The 13,293-nt window shown below is 42.5% G+C and overlaps 1 protein-coding gene across 1 annotated transcript in view; it reads right to left on the bottom strand.

Annotated features, from left to right (window-relative positions):
- Positions 1 to 13,293, bottom strand: part of Spata17 (spermatogenesis associated 17) — a 66,678-nt gene that overhangs the window by 35,834 nt on the left and 17,551 nt on the right. The gene's annotated exons all lie outside the window — the stretch shown is intronic.

Here is a 13,293-nt window from a genome sequence, read left to right as displayed (position 1 = left end):
AAACTAAAAAGCCTCTGTACATCAAAGGAGACAACCAAGGAAGCAAACAGAAAACCCACAGAATGGGAGAAAATTTTCACCAGTGGCACATCCAACAGAGGTTTAACATTCAGAATATATAACGAACTCAAAAAGCAGAGAACCAAGACAAGAAGCAACCCGATTAAAAGATGGGCTAAGGAGCTGAACAGAGAGCTCTCAAAAGAAGAAGTAAAGATGGCTATGAAACATCTTAAAAGATGTTCAACATCACTAATAATTAGGGAAATGCAAATTAAAACCACTTTAAGGTTTCATCTTCCCCCAGTCAGACTGGCTAAGATCAAGAGAACAAATGATACCAAATGTTGGAGAGGATGTGGGGAAAAGGGAACACTCATCCACTGCCGGTGGGGCTGCAAACTGGTTCAACCTCTATGGGAAGCAGTGTGGAGAACTCTTGAAAAACTACAGATCTAGGCTATTTTTTTTATGAAATATATTCCATCTTGCTACTCTGGTAAGGCTGTTGTTCTAAGCAATGGACTTCTGTATTCAGCAATCTCTCTGATAGCCCTAAATAGGATGCATCTAAGTCACCTCAAACTCAGGCAAGCAAGACTGAACACAAGCTCTCCTCTGAATGTGCTCCTTCTCTTCTAAGTCCTGGTCAGCAGTTCCACCACCAGCCCAGTAGCTCCACACAGAAAAGTGTGAGGAATTAGCAAATTTCCCTTTCTTAAACCCCATCACTTCCAATCCGTTTTCAATTTCTAACATAACAGTTGTTCCTGCTCTTAATGTTTCTCAACTAACCCCCTCTCTCCAAGTTCACTTACCACTGTTCTAGAACAAGTTATCATGAAGTCGTACCTGAACTGCTGCTTCCAAATTGACTTCTTCCTTTTATTTTGGCTTCTCTGAAATTAATTGTCCATACTGTACACAAATGATCATTTAAAAGTACAGATCTCATCTTTCCAGAAGTTGTAGAAAAGTCTAAATCTACATACTGAAAGGCACCACTGTATATCCAAAAGAAACTCAAATGATAATGTACAAGATAGATACTAATAAAACAAACCGTCAGTCTTTCCAGACAAAGAAAAAACATCTGGAACCTCTAGCAATGTCCAAAACTGGGAACCGAACAAAACAGAGTCTGCACGAATGGGTTGGGAACAAACTTGCTTTCCGTGCCTATGAAGCAGCATGCAGGTGAGAACTTAACCAGCAGTGGGATTGCAGGAACAGAGCCAGTGGAGTGTCAGAGCCTTTTCATTTTCTTCACATTTCTCTACCTTCTCTGAAATTGTACTGAGTTACTATCACAATCACATTGTGTACAAGGTGATTCTAACAGCAGATTCTGTTAAACTGCTTGTGGTCATGGTTCCCAGGGAAAATGAGAATTGGAGACCATGCCAGAGATGCTAATATTAATAGGACAGTTAGCATGGAGAGAAAGAGGGAAGTCCAGTAACACAAAATGCCTAAAGAGCTTGAGATAACTGACTGTGAGGTCTGCAGATGATGTGTGTGATTCTCAGCCTTCACCTATGGACAGAAAGCAAGATGAGGCCAGGAGAAAAGTGGACCTGTAATAAAGATATTAGATTCATATAGTATATGGAACGTACCATTTTGGTTTTTTACTATCATGTATAGTAAATTACACCGGAATTTTAGGGAAAATTGGAGGGAAAGAAGAGAATTTAAATAGTCAGCTAATGCAATTTCAAACACTGATGTGTTTAAAATAGGCAGAGCAGATGCAGAGAGGTTACACACACAGGCAGGGGTGTGTGCTGAAACTTTGAGGCACAGTTTCTTTCCTGGAAAATATGTTTTTCTCTTAAGGCCTTCAACTGGTTCGATGAGACTCACCCACATTACAGAAGTCAATCTATCTGTGTCACCTGACTGTACCTGTTAATCTTATCTGCAAAATAGACACACACAGCATTTGGATTAGTGTTTAAGTAATAGTACTACAGCCTAGTGAAAATAAAAACGATACCTTTTGATTCAGAAATGCGTCTTTCAGCAATACATCTGAACAAAGACAGCTGTGGAAGAATGTTCACTTCTGAGTATCCAAATGTTTCTGCTAAATAGTTTGCCAGGGTCTGCCTAGAGGTCTACACAAATATCCCTTTGACTTTTCACACCAACCTGCAGAAAGCCAGAGACGTTCTTGACTTAGCACTGTACATACTAAGCCTTCTGTTCATGCGAGGCATGAAAGACTTCCACAGTTCTTAGACTCAAGGTCGGCCTGCTTCTAAGCCAGTCTACTTCTTAGTTGTCCTTCTGGTCATTTAGGCCTAGGTTTGCACTTGTGAGAAAATGGGATGTTTGTTCTTCCAAGGGTGTCAGTTACTTTGCTATTGCTTTGGTGAAATACCATGACCAAGGCAACGTACAGGGGAAAGAGTTTGTTTGGCTTGCGGTTCCAGAGGAGGAGGTGTCCATAATGACTGGGGCACATGGTGGTGGGATACGGCCAGAGCAGAAAGCCAAGAGATCACATCTTCAAGCAGGCACAGGAAGTGGAGTGAAACTGGAATTCCAGCAAGGCTTAAAACCTGCCATAGCCCACTCCCAGTGATGTGCATCCTCCAGGATGGCCACACCTCCTGAAGGTTCCAAGATGCTCCCTAGACAGAGCCAAGAGCTGGGAACCAAGTGTCCAAATTGTCGGAGACTATGGGGGCGCTTATTGAGTCTGACTTTTGTTTAACGTGATGATCTATAGTCCATCCGTTTTCTAACAAATGGCATAAACTCATTCTTCTTTAAGGCTCAATAAGACATAATTTTCTGTGTATCTCAATAAAATACCATTGTGTGAGTGTGTATGTATGTATACCAATAAAGTACCAGTGTGTGTATGCCTGTGTTTGTCCATGTATCAATAAAATACCAGTCTGTGTGTGTGTGTGTGATTCTCTTTATTCACCCATCTGATGATGGGCGTCTGGGCTCACTCTATGGCTTTGCTGCTGTGAATGGTAAACATGGATGTGCAAGAATTTCTGTGGTGTGCTGACTTAGCTTACTTCAGGCATGTACTCAAGAGTGGTATAGCAATTGATCATGTAGTAATTCTGTGTTTATTTTTATTTTTTTTTTAAGAATCTTCATATTGATTTAGGGCCCTGTGAATCTAGTAAAGTTACCCTTTTGTCAAATAAAAATCAGAATCTCACAGAAAGAAATTAAAGCAGTGACCACACATCTGAGGACAGCAGCAGGCACAGGGGCATTAACACTGAGAAGGACGTTTTTCCCTTCTATCCAACACTATGAAAAAGAAAACCGGGACCTCTGAATTTGTAAACTTCCAAACTGAGTTCAATTATAGGCAGAGACAATCCATTCCATGATGTTTCTGATGATGAATTTAGCTCCTGTTGTCCTAGCTACAAAGAAGATGAGACAAGCTGAAGTTATAAAGACTTTGAAACATCAAAGGGAATTTCCCATAAAGTCCAATCACACTGGACAAAACCCCAGATGGGGAATTTTATGGGCAAGCTATAAAACCTCAGATTCTGTCCTCTACAACTCCACAGATGCACAGCTGAACATGCGCTCCGCCTGGGGTGACGTAAGTTCTACAAGCCTCAGGAGCCTCCCCAGGGCTTTATGGCTACTAATAATCAGATGGAGACACCCCTTGATTTGGTACTATGTTGTGGTTACACATACAGTGCTTTAAAAAATGGCTGACTATGCTTCCTTACGAAATTGTGTTCCATTATGTTTGTTCATCACTCAAACCAAAGATGGAGTCAGACGCAAACTGAGACTTTATGCTAATGACCATAGACTAGTAAGACGGGATCTAATCTTTTTCGTTATTGTTGTTTTCTTTTTGAGACAAAAAAAAAAAAGGGTCTCCCTGTAGCTTCAGGGGGCCTGGAATTCACCATGTAGACCAGGCTGGCCTCCATCTCACAGAGATCCCCTGCCTCTGCCTCCCAAGTGCTGGGATTGAAGGCGTGCGCCACCACACCCAGTGGGAACTAATATTTTGAAAATCTTGTATATATCACTGCACATATTTTTATTCACAACTGAAAAGTCCAATCAGAAACGCTGTTGAAGTTGTTTTTAAAACTGTAATTGGAAATTAATAAGCAGTGCAACAAATGGATCCATAAGAAAACAGTGATTTGAAAGCAGGAAAAGCACAATGTAAACCTGGCTGCCTGGTACATTTAACTCGCTGAGGCTTGAACAGCATCTCCATACAGTGCAACATTCGGCTCTGCTCAGTTTTAAATGCAGAGCAGAGTGCTGTACATATGTGTATGCAAATGTCTGGCTTCACAGTAAAAATTTACATCAAATCACGCTTTCCTGAAGCTTACTCAGAGTAGGAGGACTAAAGAATAATCAACCTTCAATTTATGTCTCCTGCTTTACAGAGATGAGAGAGAGAGAGAGACAGAGAGGAGAGAGACAGAGACAGAGAGAGAGAGAAACTCCATATATTTGATCACTTAAAGCCATCCTCAGAAGCAAAATGCTTCCCCTCGATTACACACCTAATTATTTTATTGTTTACCTTTCCTAATGAAATGAAGCAACACAAAACAAACAGCTGTGAGGGGCAGTTTTTCAGCCAGTGTTTAATCATCACCCAGCACATAGAGAAAATTCTGAAAATTATCTGAATCCGGTCTGTTTGAGTGGAAAGGAGTATTTCATCTCAATCAATGCATGGAAGACAAGTGTCCACGGCCTAGGCTTGCTCTGCACCGTGCAGCTCGCCGGTGATGATCCCACACTGCACTGGCACGTCAATTACGATAATCATAATCACGGTCGTTAAGCTGAATGTTCGTTATTATCAGGATGCTGGTGACAGCAGATTCAATCACCGGGCGCCGTGGGCAAGCAGTCTCGGTCCCACCCAAGTTTCTGCAGACAGCGATGTGGCACATTAAATTCGTGATGTGTTCCACATCCCACTCCATTCCCAAAGCCGTGGACGGGAAAGGTCAACTTTATGTTCTGTGCAATATGCTTAGGTTCCCTAAATTAATTCTTTGGAGTGGTAGATGCTTTTATGTGTTGTAGTTTATACAATCCCACTGAGAACCGAAATGCATGGGAAAATGGAGAAGGGACCGCTGGCCTGCTGTAAGTCACTGTAATCAGGCAAACCAGGCAAGAAGCTGCCGACAGGAGCCCTCTTCAGTCTCTTACGGCATTTTGCAAGCCAGAGGAAACATGAGACAGTCCCATAAAAGCCAGTTGTCGAAATGCGCGTGGGAGTGCACCCCATTCAGATAAAGGCCAGAGATGATTTCGGCCTCAGTGAATGCGAACATATGCGAATGTTTTGACAAGCCAAAGAATGCTTTTTAGAGTGCTGAGTTTTTTATTGTCCAACTCTTGACAATCCAAATAGATTACACTGATACTGACTGAATTCTGAATACTGAGCTCAGCACAATGAAGAATTTATAAATACAAAGTATTTACCTGACGTTAAAATTTTCACCACTTAAATAAAACAGCTAAAATCAAGTAATTTAACTGAGTACAGTTTACAAGTAGATTGAACAAATATGGGTAACTTGAATGATGTGTCTTATTTTATGACTGATTTTTGCTTCTTAAGCACTATGATATGGGACTGGAGAGATAGTTCAGTGAACAAAGTAGTTTCCTTGTAAGTGTGAGGACAGGAGTTCAAATCCCCAGAATCCAAGTTAGAACATTTGGCCTCCAACCCTAGTGGCTGCCTGTGGTCCTGGCAGAGACAGGGCATCCTGAGCAACCTGGCTGGCTTGACTAGCCAAGGCTGGCAAGCTCTGGGTTCCTCAAGAGACCTTGTGACTGATAAAGTCCAGGATGATCAAAGGAAAACACCCCATGTCAACTTCGGACCTACCTGTGCATGTACGCACAGGTGTAGGAGCACCTGCACGTGTGCCCAAACACATGCAAAAATGCATACGCACATGCATATATGCCACACAAAAATATATGCAAAAATATGGTATATTCCAATTTTTTTACTTACTTCTTTTGGAAAATATAGTACTATTTGCTCTCAATTTACTGACTTCAGGATTTTTTTTTTCTTTTTTGGTATAATGCCTTTTAGACCAATAGTATTAAATATAAAAGAAAATTTAAATATACATATGTCAACAGAGTTAATGTGAATGTGATAAGAGAAACAGAACCAAATGCATATTTGACAGAAAACCAAATGGTTAACAAATTGTGTGAAACCTGTAATTCTATGTTTAAAGAGAAGAGAAGAAAAGTAGCTTCTCCATAGAGATGTTCATGAGGCACAGATGGGATACTTAACTGAGCTGCTTTGAAATGAGTCAGTCTACTGCATTCAACTGTTTCTTTTGTGGTACTGGAGACCGAAACCTCTGGACTAATAAATGCTAAGCAGTGTCTCATCACTGAGCCACATCCCCAGCCACCTATGTACATTTAAATGTACATAAATACTCCACCTTCCCAACAATGACACAAATCCAAGTTCACCCTTTTGTTTTTGAACACTTTGAACCTAACAACTCTAGTCTCCTAAGACTGATAATAAGCTGTGGCCTCTAATTCCCAACATCAAGAAGTCAATTTTATAAAAATAAAGTAACAGCCAGGTGTATGGCATACACTTGGATTCCAACACTCAGGAAGCAGAGGCAGGAGGACTGCCCAGGACTGAGGTCAGAGTGGTCTATGTCGTGAGTTCAAGACTAGGCACGGATACATACTGAGACCCTGTCTAAAATATACAAAGGAAAAATAAGACTACTTTTAGTATTTTATTAAATCTTACCCAAGTTATTCAATATCAAGTCAAAATATAAAATATTTTAAATGATTCTAAGACTTTATAACAAGCGAAAAGCCTAATTTCGCATTGTGTAGACTTAGTCCAACAGAAGGATAATTTGATTATTAAATATGTATTTGAACAGTGAAGAAAAGATTGGAGGAAGGAAGGAGGGGAAGGAGGAAGGAAAAAGGAAGGCGAGCCGGAAGAAGGAAGGTGAGCATGGTGAGATGGTGAGATGCCGCCCTCGTCCCTAGGTTGAAGGAAGCCCATGGTTTCCATCATTAAGGAATTGCTGTTCTTTCTTTATTCATTTTCACAGATTAAATACTGCGTACACTTCACTTTTCTGAGTATTCAAAGGTTTCTGATCCTATCAAGTTGCTTATTTACAACACACAAATGCACCTTCCTGAACTATGTGAGAAAGTGTCAAGTGAATCTGTTTCAAAAATCCAAAAGGAGGCACTGTGTTATTTCAGGAAACAGTATTTTGCACAAGGATCTTTCTAACTCTGAAGGAGCTTAATGTCCTAAGACAAGTCACTGAGATTTTAAGGAAGAATCATTTGCTGAATTAAACCAAGTGGTAAGAAGGAAGGTATCACTGTAAAAACGGTTTTGTTGAATGTAAAATGGAATACAGATCACATTACAAAACTGAAATTACATAGTTAAAGCTCGTATCTAGTTTATGTCTGGAAGAAGCATATTAGTGAAAAGTGTCAGGAATAGTTTGATTGTGGAATTTTATAAAACATTATAAACAGATCTAGATTTGCCAATCAGTTGCTAGGGTAAACCCAAGGAACTCCTCACTGTATACCCCTATGTCATGGGATTACCAGTGCTTTAGAAAGCCTTTAAAAAGAATCAGCTGAAAAATTTAAAGTTACCTTAGGGAGGGCTGGTGAGATGGCTCAGCAGATAAAAGTGCTTGTCCTACTAAATTCGATCCCTGGAGCTCAGAGTGGAAGGTGAGACCACCCCCTCAAAAGCTGTTCTTTGACCGTCACATGCACATCATGGCCTGCAAATGTCCTCATACACACATCACACATATCACACAAACAATAACAACAACAATAAAAGGTACCTCATGGTGTATTCAAATTACCCCTCAAAATCCCACATTTACATTACCCTGGAAAGAAGGATTTTCCCATGCTTGGTAAAATGAAGACCTTGTTGTCAGGTCTAAGGTGGTTCCCCTCGTAAGTGAAGGACGTCCTGTGTCCTGTGTTTTCGCCATCCAAGAGCTGAAATTCCTCAGCCACTGATCATGACAATACTGGCTTGCCTTTACTTCGCGGCACACAAACTCCTCTTATCTTAGATAAGTTTCTGTTGCTTTATTTCTAGACTACCATGGAAACAAATGACTCTCTGGTGACCGAAGAAACAAGCGATGGTCGGGGTTGTCGGCAGTTTGGCCATTCCAACCCCTCTCCAGAAAGTCAGTTACTACTGGATTTTACCGGAGTAGATGTTGCTATCAAGCATGGTTTCCACTAGCAGAAGCTTCCTGTTCTCACCTCTTATAGTTTACGGCATTTAGTGGATTTTCAGTTCAGACATTTTTAAGTGCTAAAAACTATTCTGAACTCAGGTGACAAGTGCCCCCGTTCCTTTCGCAGTTCTCTGCTATTGCTCCTAATTTTGAAGCCCTCACTGAATACCCAATATGGGTGAAGAGCTCTCTGCTGCACTATTTAGTTTATTTGGCCTGTTGAAAGTTTTAATTCAAGCCCAAATCAAAATACTATCTATATACAGTGTAACATAATTGAACTGTAGCATTTCAAGTTTTTAGCCCTGTAACAGTGGAATGGGTGTCGACGCTTAATGTCTGACAGAAATAGACTCTCAGTAACATCACTAGTGGAAAATGTGCCTGGTTTTTCCATATTTAAACACTCAGCATTGTTCCATATGTACATGCACCACAGAGATAAATGTTTATGTGCAGATACATATGCACATACATGCATGTTATGTTGTACATGTTACACGTATGTTACCCATACACATTTCACCGTGTGCGCTGAATTATGCTCTCCCCTACTGTTCGTGTGTTTCAGCCTAGTCTACACTGTGACTATTGCAGTAGAACCTTCCAGGAGGTGATTAAGCTCAAGTGAGACCAGGTAACAACTGGCAAGTGATGTGTACAGATACAGTAAGCAAACCTTTCTTAAAGGAACATACACTATGGTAGAGTCAATATTTATGCTTGTCTTGTAGATGGTGGAGAGAAGATGGCACAGCCTAGACTAACCAGCAGAAACCAGAACTAGAAGTGGGATCACAGGAGAAAACCCAGAGGATAGGGAGGGCGGGGAGAAGGCAGGTGACGGGGCTCTCGGCTTCTACAGGACAGGACAACTGTTCTCAAGGAAAGGGAAGAATGACCTGGAGACATCTCAGAGACTCCCACCACAGGCCCAGGGCAGAGGTGCTTCCTCCAATGTCTCTGGTTTCTGAAGGGTGGGAAGAGTGCTCCCAGTGCCCGAGGGGTAGTGTGCTCCTTGCGGAGAGCCACAGTGGAGCCCATGCTCCTAGCCCCAAGTCCCCGGGCCCCCCTCTACTCTGAAGTTCTATGAATTCCTCACTGTCAAGTCAGACCATGTGCATGTCTTTCTGTTCCTGCCCTTCTCATTTAGCACGGCGTCTTCCAGGCTCATCCACATCACAGATAATGGGATTCCCTTGCTTTTATGGACGAATAATATTCCAGTGTGCGCACTCTCATTTCCTCATCCATCTGTCCTTTGATTGTTACCTTGGCTGTTGTGTGTGGCACTGCGGTGGACAGGTGTCCAGGACCTCTGACAGCTCGCTTCTCTCCCTTTGGCTAGATGCACAGAAGTCTGATTCCAGGATCAAGCAGCAGATCTATCTTTAAATGTGAAGACCTTCATAATGTGTTCTGTGTTGGCTGTACTCACACCTCTGCAAAGGGTACCCGGGTTCCCTTCTCTCGCACCTTGCCAACATTTTTCTTTTCTCTCTTTGGTAATGGCCATTATTACAAGCATGAGATATCTTATGGCTTTGATTTACATTTCTCTGATAACTAGGGATGTTGGACAGCCTTCCAAACATCCATTGGTTTATTTCCATATTTTCTTTTGAAAATCTACCTAGGCCTACACACACCACATGCTTCACACACCTACACACACCACACAGCATATACACACACACACACACACACACACATACCACATACACCACACACCACATACACCACACACTACACACACCACACACACACACCGCTCACATCACACATACCACACACACACTGCACACACACATCGCACATACCACACACAGCACACACACCGCACACACACATTGCACATACCACACACACACACACACCACACACCATACACCATACACCACACACACACACACACACACACACACACACACCACCACCACCACCACCACCACCACTGCCACCACACAGTTGTTTTCTCATTATAAAATTGAATGGGCTCCTTACACATTTTGGGTGCTGACCCTTATTCCTGCAGATGGTTTGAAACACTGCCCCATGTCCCCTCGGTTGTCTTGCCACCTTTTTTTTCTCTTTTTTTTTTGGTCTTTTTGAGACAGGGCCTCCTGTAGCCCCAGCCATCCTGGAACTCACTACGTAGACCAATCTGGCCTTGAACTCACAAGATCCACCTGCCTCTGCCTCCCGAGGGCTGGGATTAAAGGCGTGTGCCACCACGCCTGGCAGGTTGTCTCTCTACCTTATTGAATGGTTGCTTTGTTGTGTAGAAGCTTTTCAGGTTGGTGTGATCTCGTTTGTCTATTTTTGCTTTTACTGTCTGTGTTTCTGGGGTCATATTCCAAAAGCACCCCTGACCAGCTTCAAGGTTTTGTCCCTGTTTCTTCCAGTAGTTATATAGTTTCAGGACCTATTTTCAAACGTTGTGTGTATTTTGAGTTGATTGTTGTATATGGTGTGACATCAGTCTCTAATTTGGGGGCTGGAGAGATGGGCCAGCAGTTAAGAACACTTACTGGTCTTCCACAGGACCCGCATGGCAGCTAACAACTGTCTGAAATTCCAGTTCCATGAGATCTGACACACTCTCTGGCCTCTGTGGGCATTGCATGCATGTGGTACACTTACATACATGTAAGCAAAACACTCATATATGTAAAATAAAAATAATAATTTTCAAAAGACCCCAACCTCACTCTTCTGCAAGAGGTGCTCCAGTTTCCCACACTGTACACGGAGGGCCTGTGCCTCCAGCCATGCACACGTGCCATCTCTGGTGAGATCACATGGAGCACCAACGTATGCACATCTCTGCACTCGCCGTGCTGTCACATCACTCAGTGTGTGTTTTTATGCCAGTACCATGACGTTTTGATTTCTGTGGTTAAGGAACACATTTTGAATCAGCTAGTGTGACGCTTCCAACTTTGTCCATTTTGAATCAGCTAATGTGACGCTTACAATTTTGTCCATTTTGAATCAGCTAGTGTGACGCTTCCAACTTTGTCCATTTTGCTCATGGTCACTTACGTTTTCAAGGTCTTGTTTCCACAAAAAATTAGGGTTGTTCACCCTAAATGACTGGGGATTTTACAGTGGTGGCACTAAGTCCATGCCGTTTGGGTAGTGTGATCACACGAGTCTATAGACCATTTGGGTAATACGGATATTTTAATAACTAAACTCTTATGATCTATGAACGGAGGATATCTTTCCATTTATTTGTGTTGTTCTTCAATTTATTTTGTCGTGTTTCATAGTTCTCAGTGTAGAGGTCTCTCATCCCCTTACTTAAATTCAATCCTAAATAATTTTTGACTCTTTTATAAATTAGAGTGCTGTCTTTATTTCCTTTGAAGATGGTTCATTATGTATATGACACAACTGATTTACAATCTTACACTGACTTTGCATCCTGTAGCTTTACTGCATTTGCTTATTAGTTCTAATGGTTCTCAGTGGAATTTAGAGGTTTACATATGAGGTCGCATGGTTTGCAGAGACAAGAGACAACCCTCTTTCCCATTTTGATGCTTGTCCTTCCCTCTTGTTGCCTAACAGCTCTGGGGGGCGGGGCTCTGTGTGCTGAATTGTGTGGTCCTCGGAATGAGCACCCTTGGGGCACGCCTACCATTTGATACTATTTATTCTCCATCTCGTGGGGCGGGCATGCGCCACTGCGGGTGTGTGGCGGTCAGAGCAGCTCTCGGGAGTGAGTCCTTGCTTTGCCGCAGGTTCTCTCTTGCTGCTTCTGCTGCCGGCCCGGGAGTGTCCAGCTGCTGGTCCTGCCTCTTCCTCCCCTTTCTGAGGGAGTGCTGGGATTATCGGTGCTCCTGCCTCTGCCTTTTTAATGTGGGTTCTGGGGACTGAAGTTGTGTCCTCGGGCTTCCATGGCAAGCACTTTTTACCTGTTAGGCCATCTCTTAGGCCCCCAGTTTAGATAATATTTAGATGAGACTTTGGACTTCACACATTAGGGTGGATTCAGGAATGAGTTAAGCCTCTTGGAGCTGTTGGGATAGAATCTGTTTTCTTTTCCTTTTCTTCTCCTTTTAAGACACAGTCTCATATAGCCCAGGCTGACCTTGAATTTCTTTTGTTTGGCTTTAAGAATTCATTTTGTAGGTAAGGGGACATAAACTTTGGGGGCCAAGAATGGGATGTTAGGACAGAAACAGTCTCCTTGAAATCTGAGCTTGAGTCATAACTCCCGATGTTGCTATAGTGGAGATCAGGCCTATAGGAGAAGACTAAGCTTAGATAAGCCAATGAAGGTAGGTCCTGACCTGATAGCATCAGTGTTCTTATAAGGAAAGATGCAAGAGCGCCTGCTCTCACCTCCTCATCCTCTCCTCTCACTGTCCTCCCTCTTCTTCCCCCTTCTTCCTTGCTTCCCTACAAAGAACAGGTTATGTCAGCACTCAGAGAGATAGAAGCTGCCTACAAGCCAGAAAGAGAGGGCTCCTCCGCAGAAGTGGGCTGTGTTGGCTTCAACACTAGAACTGTTGAAGCCATGCAGTGTGTGCTCTGTTACAGTGTCAAGAGTGAAATGTGCCTCAGAGGTGCCATACACAGCATGCATGCTCTGTACAATATGTGAATGTGCATGAATCACATATTTACATAGATGTATATGTGTCAAGTGTATGTGATCCATGTTATACACCTACCATCTCTTTCTTGTTTGTATAGATACATATGCAGAGAGAGAGAGAGAGAGAGAGAGAGAGAGAGAGAGAGAGAGAGAGAGAGGGAGAGAGAGAGAGAGAGAGACCTGGTCTCCACACTCCAGCATCAAGAGAGAGAGAGAGAGAGAGAGAGAGAGAGAGAGAGAGAGAGAGGCCTGGTCTCCACACTCCAGCATTAACTTCATTCTGGGACTTCCCATTCAAACCCTGACCCTGGTCGTGTGTCAAAGCAATCCACATCACTGATCACAGGATATATGACCATAAAGCATATATAA

Source organism: Nannospalax galili, unplaced genomic scaffold, assembly GCF_000622305.1.
Source record: "Nannospalax galili isolate Female #2095 unplaced genomic scaffold, S.galili_v1.0 scaffold2232, whole genome shotgun sequence".
Lineage (NCBI taxonomy): Eukaryota > Metazoa > Chordata > Mammalia > Rodentia > Spalacidae > Nannospalax > Nannospalax galili.
Note: the sequence above shows the minus strand (reverse complement) of the source record. Positions and strands in the feature narration are given on the sequence as shown.